This window comes from Myotis lucifugus, unplaced genomic scaffold (assembly GCF_000147115.1).
Source record: "Myotis lucifugus unplaced genomic scaffold, Myoluc2.0 scaffold_81, whole genome shotgun sequence".
NCBI lineage: Eukaryota > Metazoa > Chordata > Mammalia > Chiroptera > Vespertilionidae > Myotis > Myotis lucifugus.
The window spans coordinates 4,842,231-4,851,457 of NW_005871129.1; the positions used below are offsets into that span (position 1 = coordinate 4,842,231).

The 9,227-nt window shown below is 44.4% G+C and overlaps 1 non-coding gene across 1 annotated transcript; it reads left to right on the top strand.

Moving 5' to 3' along the window:
- Nucleotides 1-733: 733 nt before the first annotated feature.
- Nucleotides 734-864, top strand: LOC111826464. The gene has a single exon (XR_002829788.1). It is a non-coding gene; the product is annotated as a small nucleolar RNA SNORA38 (small nucleolar RNA).
- The last annotated feature ends 8,363 nt before the right edge of the window (nucleotides 865-9,227 follow it).

Below are 9,227 nucleotides of genomic sequence, written 5' to 3' on the forward strand. Positions count from 1 at the left end.
TTGTGTATTGTTCATGGTTTATGGCCTCTGTAAAATGTGAGTATTTAGGTAAACAGGTCTTGCAAGACCAGATAATTAAGGAAGGGGCAGTGCATTAGGGATTCTAATTAACTAGGTACAGAGTCAGGCTGCTGGTCTCCCCCCCAAAAAATGTCTTATTTTCCTCATCAGTTAAAGTGTTGGCCAGAGCACAGAAAGGTCTTGGGTGTGATTCCCAGTCAAGGGCATGTACCAGGGTTGTGGGCTCACTCCCCACCCCTTGGTTGAGGCACGTTGGGGAAGCAACCAATTGATATGTCTCTTACATGGATGTTTCTCTCTCTTTCTCCCCCTCCCTCTCTCCCACCCTTCCACTCTCTCTGAAAAGCAATAGGAAAAAATATCCTCTGGTGAAGATTAACAAACAAAACAAAAAGTCTAGGTCCTGCCCCAAGGTGCTCAAAGCCTGAGAGAGAGCCGCGTAGGAAGACAGGATGGAATGAGAAACCTTACTGCCAGGCTCAGGGAAGACTTCTCGAGGACACTGGCATTTGCGCAGGGCCTTGGAGTGTATATAGGAACTGGTCAGTAGAGGGAGGAGAAAGGTGGAAGGAAGAGCAGGAGCAAAAGAACACAGAGGTGGGAGGAGACCATGAGAAGTTCTGAGCCCAGGACAGGAGGCTGGAAAGATGGGCTGGAGCCAGAATGAAAGGACACAGACCTTGGGCCAAGAAATTAAAATTTTATCCTTTAACCCTCCTACAAAAGCGTGTCTATGGTTCCCTGTCTTTGGACACGTAAGAATTGGAGGCAAAGAAATGTGGACTTGGAGAAGTCTGGAGCCAGCTTGCTCCCTGCAGGCTCAAGAGCAACCATCCCACGTAGGGGAAAAAAATTTATCCTTTAAGCCATTGGTTCTCAAACTTTAATGTCCATAAAACTTATTTGAGTACTTGCTACAAATTCAGATCTCCAGGCCTGCTCCCAGAGCTTCCAAATCAGCAGGTGCATATTTGACAAGCAGATGATTCTAATGCAAGTGGCCTACTAATGGGGGGGTGGCTAGCAAACTACATGGTTTGCTGACAATGAAACTGTCCTTATACCCACTGGGCAAAAGATAGTGTGCACACAGCAATCCAGAGCCCCATTTAGCCACACCCACAGTGATTCCTTGATGTTACAATCCCATCCAAAAATACTCTGCCCTTATGCCAGGAGACAGGGGCAAGAAACAGACCCCTCCACTCAAGACAACCACACACGCGGCCCATACCTGGGAGGACAAGCCTAGGAAAGTGCCAGTCGTGATGCCTGGCCTGAGGACATGCTCAATAAAGGTGGCAAACAGGATCTCCTCTCCAGAAGGCAGAGGAACTCTAAGATCCTCATTTCAGCAAATTCAGAAATCTCGTGGTAACAAACAGCCAGCAAAGATTGCCATTTCCCCCAAGACAACGTAGGTGAAAGAGCAGCCTCCTATACTGGGTTTATCCAGCCTTCTTTATAAAGGGGGTTTGGAAGTTCTTCTCCGGAGAGAAGTTGTACGATGGCAATATCTTCCTAGGCTCTAGCAGAGAGTTTCTGGCTGCTGCTGCTGCTGCTGGGAAGACATTGCCTAGATGTTCGTACTTAGCTGTTCGTACGGCAAACGTTAGTGAGAGTCCACGCTGAGTATCTGGGAAGGTTAGGATTTACTCTCCAGGATACCAGGAGGTCAGAATCATCCATTTAGCCCTTTCTGAACGCTGCTGAGAACTGTCATGCCACACACCCAGTGAGCACAGGATCCACTCACAGAGGCACCAACACCCTCAGAGAGCAATACAGGACCCACTCCTGAGCTAGCTGAGACCTGCTCTGCTTCACAGGTTTTCACTGATGGTCCAACTTTTCATCTTTAAAAAGGGAGAATTCAGCTCCCAATGACAGAGACCCCTAATGCAGTCCACCTCTGTGCTCAACTCTCCTGCTTAGGAATTCATCATGTCACAGGGCTTGGCTCTCTCAGCCTAACCACTTGGGAGGAATGTGTGATGTCCCTTGATCAGCTCTTGGTACCTAATAAATATTTGCTCAGGGTTAGTCTAATAGTCAACTGGTTTCTGCTGAAATGGATCAGGCTTCTCACAAGACATGCTGGAAAGGGGTAAATACCTTCCCTTGAAGACTCTGTTCAGTGTTTACTTCGATAAAACCCTCAATTATTGCACACTGAGTGAGAGAAGGGACACGGGGAGGACTCAATTTTGTAGTGATTAAATGCAGAGTAATTGTTGAAATTATTTGCATTTGTCTGAATAGCACTAACTTTTAAGACTATGTCATTCAAAGTAAATTGTTGGATATTATTTTTCTGGCAGCAATAATCAGGCATTTTTCATAAAATGGCTTCCTTGCAAGAAAATCGCTAAATAATGGCAGAAAAACACCCAGCTCTAAATACAATGAAGCATGAAGAGGCAACGTCAAGATTAAAACGGTTCTCACGCTGTGGATACAGACTAGAGTCACGAAATGGTGTCCTGCTGTTCCTGGGCACACTGGGAGCCGCTGCTGAGGTGCTAATGGGCCCCACACAGGCCTTTAGAGTGGCTTCCTTGCAGGGCGCCTATAATAACGGGGCTTCGGGGTTTACCAGATGAAGTAAGTGCAGGGCCCAGCGTTTCTGAGAACAAAAGCTTCCTGCACCAGAGGAGATGTGCAGGCTTCCGGCCCATCTTGGGCTGGTTCTGACAGCCTGTCCATTCACCCCCTTGTTCCATGGGACTGACAAGACACAGCTCATAAAAGCCACACATGAGGCCTCCACACAGGCCCTTGGTGGGGGAAGGGAACTCTAGAACCACAAAGCTAGTTATTTTTCTATTGCCACTGGGCCTCCCTTATCCCCACCAAAAAAAGAGGGAGGAGGGCAGAGCCCTTTATATTCACCCTTTTAGAATTAGTTCTTATGTAATACCTCCCCCCACAACCCTGGTCCCATAAAAAGCTACCTATGGCCTGGCCAGTGTGGCTCAGTAGTTGAGCATCGACCCATGAACCACGAGGTGACAGTTTGATTCCAGGTCAGGGCACATGCCCAGGTTTTGGGTTTGAACCCCAGTAGAGGGCGTGCAGGAGGCAGCCCATCAATGATTCTCTCTCATTGATGTTTCGAAATCAATAAAAACATATTTAAGCCGAAACTGGAATCTTGGCAATAACATCTGAGTTATATTTTTCTTTTTTTTTTCTTTTTTTTTTTACATTTTTTTCCTGGGTTGCGGGCACATCCCCAGTAGGGGATGTGCAGGAGGCGGCTGATTGATGTTTCTCTCTCATCGATGTTTCTAACTCTATATCTCTCTCCCTTCCTCTCTGTAAAAAATCAATAAAATATATTTAAAAAAAAAAAAACATATTTAAAAAGCTACCTCTGAATCTTGGCAATAACATCTGAGTTATATTTTTCTTTTTTTTTTCTTTTTTTTTTTACATTTTTTTTTTCGCTAAAAGTATTACAAAGGGTATTACATAAGTGTCCTTTTTTCCCCCCCGCCCTTGACAGGCCCCTGCCCTCCCTTACCCCCCAGTGTCTTATGTCCATTAGTTATGGTTATATGGATGCATACAAGTCCTTCGGTTGATCTCTTACTCCCCTCCCTCCTGTCCCCCAACCCTCCCTGGCCTTCCCACTGCAGTCCGTCATATTTTTCAATAAGAACTATAGATTTAAAACCCTTTCCCAATTCATTTCATATGTTGCTTCCAAATTTGTCTTCAATCCAGTTCAACAAGTGTGTACTGAATGAATGAACCTATATCTTCCCAATACTACTCAGATTGAGAACCAGCCATTTCTCTAATGGTCAAGGCCGTCAGTGAGTCAGCCCCATTCTATGTCCAACCATATCTGCTCCTATTCCCCATCAGTCACCCCTCCAAAGGTTGTCCTGCATTAGCTCCTCCCTTGCAACTCTCTGCCAGCTTCAGAGCGGCCACCCAATTCCTCACAGTGTCCCTTCTGTACTTCCTGTGATGCACTGTGTTCATTCCCAGCCTCTACATCTTCATGTCTTCCCAGAGATCTCTGCCCAAATGGCCCCCCTCCCACTTGCTCTCAATTTTTTCCTACATTTTCCTCCAAAGGCTCCTCATGTTTGTCCCATATTCAGCAAATTTTTGCTGAGGACGGCCGCCCCACATGCTCTGTCATTTCCGACATTTGCCCCTTTAATCATCCGATTTTTCTCTTTGGTTTCCTGTATGTAGTTTCATCCCACTGGGATTTGAAATTTGTAAAACTAGAAACCAAGCCTGTGTGTGTGTGTGTGTGTGTGTGTGTGTGTGTGTGTGTGTTTTGGGGGGGAGTTGGGTTTTTTGTGGCTTCACCCCACATTCATCTAATGCCTCCTATGTGCCAATAATGCTATCTCTCAAAGAGGTACCTAGGGCATGTTTAGAAATAGAAAACTGACCACATTCAAGCCACACCTACCACAGAGCCTGGCTGCTGGAACTATGTACCTTTCAGGAGAGAGTCTACTGCTTGAGAGGCGCCAGCTGGTACCCACTCCACAAGTGTTCCTACTCACGAGGGTAGAAAAGAAATTGAAGACCTCACTCTCTTGATGCACAAGAATTCTCTCCAAACTGAATTGTTTTTACATAATAACCTGAAAGTCTCACAGGGTTCACAGATGGCACTGCAATAGCATCCAGTTGCACAAGTATTGGTGAATTAATTCAAGCGTTTCTATGTAGAGCTGAATAATGTCAGCCATTTTGAATGCATGAAGCCCAAATTGTGCCAAGCAATATAGCTACTCTTCATTAAAAGATAAACCCAAGTAGATAAACACAGTAACAGGACATGTACCTCCAAACTGGCAAGAAGACACCAGTTCCTGTTCCAACCTAATACATTATGTTACTTAGGTGGGCTCCTCCTCTAGGCCTTGTTTTCTCATTTGTAAAAGGAGGTATTGGAACTAGATAACCATTAAAATTCTTTCCAGAACTTTCAATTTATAAATCAGGGTATGGTTTATTTTCTATGGTTTTTTTGTTTGGGTTTTGTTGTTGTTGTTGTTAGTTTGTTTTTTTGAAGCTTCAACCACTATTTCCTGCTATGACAAGATTCAGCACTACTTCCAGGAGCACAGCAAATGTCAAAGAAAGTTGGCTTCATGCCCAGAAATGGCCCTGAGTTGATCATGGGGCTCCTGGATATTAGAGAACGTATCGAAAAAAGGAGACCTTTCCTCTAGCTTAGGTCAGGGTAGGGACCCATCTGACAGGAGAATGAATAATGTGGTTTTAATGTCTTCCTGTACTTCTCCCTCTAATCCAAAGCTGCCTCAGGTAGCTGCTGACTTAGGAAGAAAGTACTAAAAGTTGAAGCTATTTCACTTAAAACTATCAATAAGTCTAACTGTGAGGAATGTTTATTAAAAGAAATAAAAAGAAAATTCTGCAGTGTGCCTGAACCACAGATTGTCTGCAAAGTAGCCCATGCGGTACAGCTACATAAACTTTATTACCTAGCAAAATCTGAGTCTTAAAATTCTTGGCAAGAGCTTTCGTTCAGACTTTTTTTCCTGTGAGTGGCCCAAATATAGGAGAATTGGTGCCATTGAATAACGTACTGGGCACTTGCTTTTTGTAGAAGATACACTATTCTTTGTACTTGGTTCTAGTCACAGAATTTAACTGCCGCCTGAACAAGGAAGCGACTGTTCACATTTTTAATACATCTTAGCTGAAGAGTCAAACTAAATTCAGGATCGTTTGGCTCTTGAAAGGTCCTTGTCGCCTTTGAATCTTTGATTCTCTACCCTCTTTGATATATATGTTTATGCAATCAGCACAGGAACGATTGTTTAAAGTTTGGATTTTTTTCTGAAATGTGTTGTCTATTGAGTTCAAATAAAATGCAGAGCAGTATTTCAACATCTCACTGGCTTTGGAATTTGGATTCTGGGTGGCAGATCTTACATTTTTATCCATTTTATCTCAATTGTTAAGAAACTGTGCATATGTATTCTCTTAAATTTACAGTCAGCCCTGAAATTACAATGTAATAGCTTTAAAATGGTCCAGAGTGCCTCTCATGGGAATAGATTATAATGGAACATAACCAGAAAGGCACTGAGCATTATTTGGAATGCAGCTTTGTTTCTATCTAGGTTTTATCCTTTGCCAATGGCTCCATTAGGGTATCACTCCGTCAGTCTCTGCTGGATAGCAAGTTTACATTTATCCATGCACTAACCAGTCAGAAGAGCAGAAAGTTCTACTCCTGCAGAGCTGGAGCCCCTTGAGAAAACAGAAGCTTTCTGTTAAATAGTTTCTGATTCCAACAATGGAGGAAGTGCCATATTGGACAGTTTCATCACTCTTTTCACAAAAAAGTATCTCGTGCCTCTTCCCTTAACCCTTCTGTAAGAGCTCCAACTGAACTCTAAGACTAATAGCCTCTTCTAAACACATGAGAAGATATTTTGCACCAGAGGGTATGATGAAGTGACGTGCTACTTAATTCTTCAGCCTTTCAGAAGCACATGCTGTCACTCTTGATTATGTAAAAAATATAACAAAACTAATAGTAATAATCACTTACAGTTATAAAGTAGTTATTACATACTCAACATTATGCTCTGTACATACATGAGCTCATTTAACATGAACTCTGGGGAGCAGGATTGTCCCCCTAGAGGAAATTTAGTCTCAGCAAATTGAATTGATTTCTGAAGATCACATAGGAAACCAGGTGGAACCAAGCTCTAAACCCAGTCTGATCCTACGTTGGCACTCTTAACCAGTCCTATATGCTGACAATAGTCAGAAGGCATCTTAGAAAATTGGCAGATGACTTGGAATTAGTGTGATGAGGAAAGTGCACTGGTGCTTAAATAGCTTTCTGAAGAATGTCTTTCAGGCAGAAAGCTGTCTTGATTATGCATACACCTTACTAGCCAAAAGAGTTGAGATTTAGTAGACGCTTATTGTGTGCCATGCATTTTTCTAAGTATTTTACCTGTATGGACTCATTTAATCCTCATAACAGTTACTGTTTTATATCACTAGCATAACCATCATACAGACACAGACACAAGGCAGGTAGAAGTTAAGTAGCATGGGGAAGCCATGCAGCCAGGAAATGTGGAACTCAATTTGGAGCCAGGTTGTTTGGCCCTAGAGCCCACACTCTAAATTCACACTCTGTGGTTATGGACATGTTGGTTTATGAAAATAAAAGACTAGGGACAAAACCCAGTTGAGCAAAAATCAGACAATGAAATAGCTAAGCTCAGTCCGCATAAGAAATTAACAGGAATTTGGGGATCTTGGAGAAGGAAAGAAGACATAGAGGGCCCAGAATCATCACAGGAACTCTCCATCCAAAACAAAAAATCTCAGAGATCAAAATAGACATAGGACCATTCAAAACGGAGATGTGTCATAGTTTATTGCAAGCTGCTTGCTTTGTTGCACTACCAAGTAACCACGCCATGACACATAGAGCCTTGAAGGGGGCACTGTGGGTACTCATGGAGTTGGGATGGTGTATTTATTTAAAATACACCTTCAGAGAGGAACCAAGATGGCGGCTAGGTAAACACTGGTACTCAGATCCTCCCACAACCACATCAAAATTACAACTAGGAGGTTTGGCTCAGTGGATAGAGCATCAGTCTCAGATTCGATTCCAGTCAAGATTACATACTCAGTTGCAGGCTCAATCCCTGGCCCAGTTGGGGCACATGCAGGAGGCAACCAATTGATGTATCTCTCTCTCACATCAATTTTTCTCTCTCTCTGTCTATCTCCTTCCCTTCCACTCTCTATAAAAATCAATGGGAAATTATTCTCAGGTGAGGATTAACAACGACAACAAATTACAATTAAAATACAATCATTCAGAATTGCCTGAAATCGGGCTGAATGGAAGTCCTACAACTAGATAATTAAAGAAGAAAGCATATTGAGACTGGTAGGAGGTATGGAGGCACAGAACAGGCTGGTCTCACACCCTGTGAGGCAAGTTTTTCATTGAAAGGGATATCTTGGCTGAGGAGGCCTCCCATGAGGAGCAAGGAGTCACAGCCCCACACCAGGCTCCAGCTCAGGGTTCCAGTGATGAGAAGAAGAGTCCCCGTAACTTCAGGCTGAGTGGCACGGAGACTTCTGGAGTCCCAGGCATTTCTCTTAAATGGCCCCCACACAGACTTACTCAGACTCACTCCCTCTGAGCTCCAGTGCTGGGGCAGTGGCTTGAGGGATTCCATGGACATACTGGGAGAAACTGAGTTGCCTGGCATTGGGGCAGGAACTCAGAGGCAGCTTTCTCCAAGACAAGAGTGCTGGAACCTCCCCCCAACCCCCACAGAGCTGACAGGTGGACACCATATCTGAGTCTCCATCAACTTGGTCCACAATGTTCTCCCCACCCTGGTGACTCTCTGAAATCCCACCCACCTGATTTGTAGCACCACCCAAGCCATTTCAGCAGCTTTTCTATATGAATGGCCTGTCCTGGCTCAGGCTTCAGACTTTCCTAAATCTCTCAAGCAGCAACTGGACTCAGTGTGCCCCATACCTCTCAATAAGTAGCCCCACACCCAGCACTAGTAGCAGCTTTTCCAAGGTTCATAGCTTGGCCTCTCCTGGGCACTTCCACGCCCACACAGTAGCAGCCATCTGTAGATCACTCTGTAGCTCGTGCAGGGTGGCCCCAGGCAGGGCATAGGCAGTGGCTGACTTTGCACCTCTCGGGAGGCCCCAGACCCCATGCACCTTTTGGAGAGCTTCAGACCATGCCAGAGTACAACTCTACCACATCCACAAGTGACACACTCAAGGGGTGGACTCAGTGAGCACCACAGGCCCACTAAAGAAAGTCCTACTCCACAAGGGTGTCTCCTGCACAGCAGCTCTTCCACTGTAGTCGCAGCTGGTCTAGGCATCCATTCCTCCCAGTGATGCCACCAGTAATCAAGGCTCAGCTACAAATAGGACAGTGCACACAGCCTAAACAGGGGGGCACCTGGAGTGGCCAGCTCAAGTGACTGGCAAGGCTGAACTACTGGGCCCTACAGGACATCTACTACATAAGGCCACTCTACCAATTCCAGGAAACTCAGCAGCTCTACCTAATACATAGAAACAAACACAGAGAAGCAGCCAACATGTGGAGACAAAGAAACATGTCACAAATGAAAGAACAGAAGAAATCTCCAGAAAAAGAACTAAATTAAATGGAA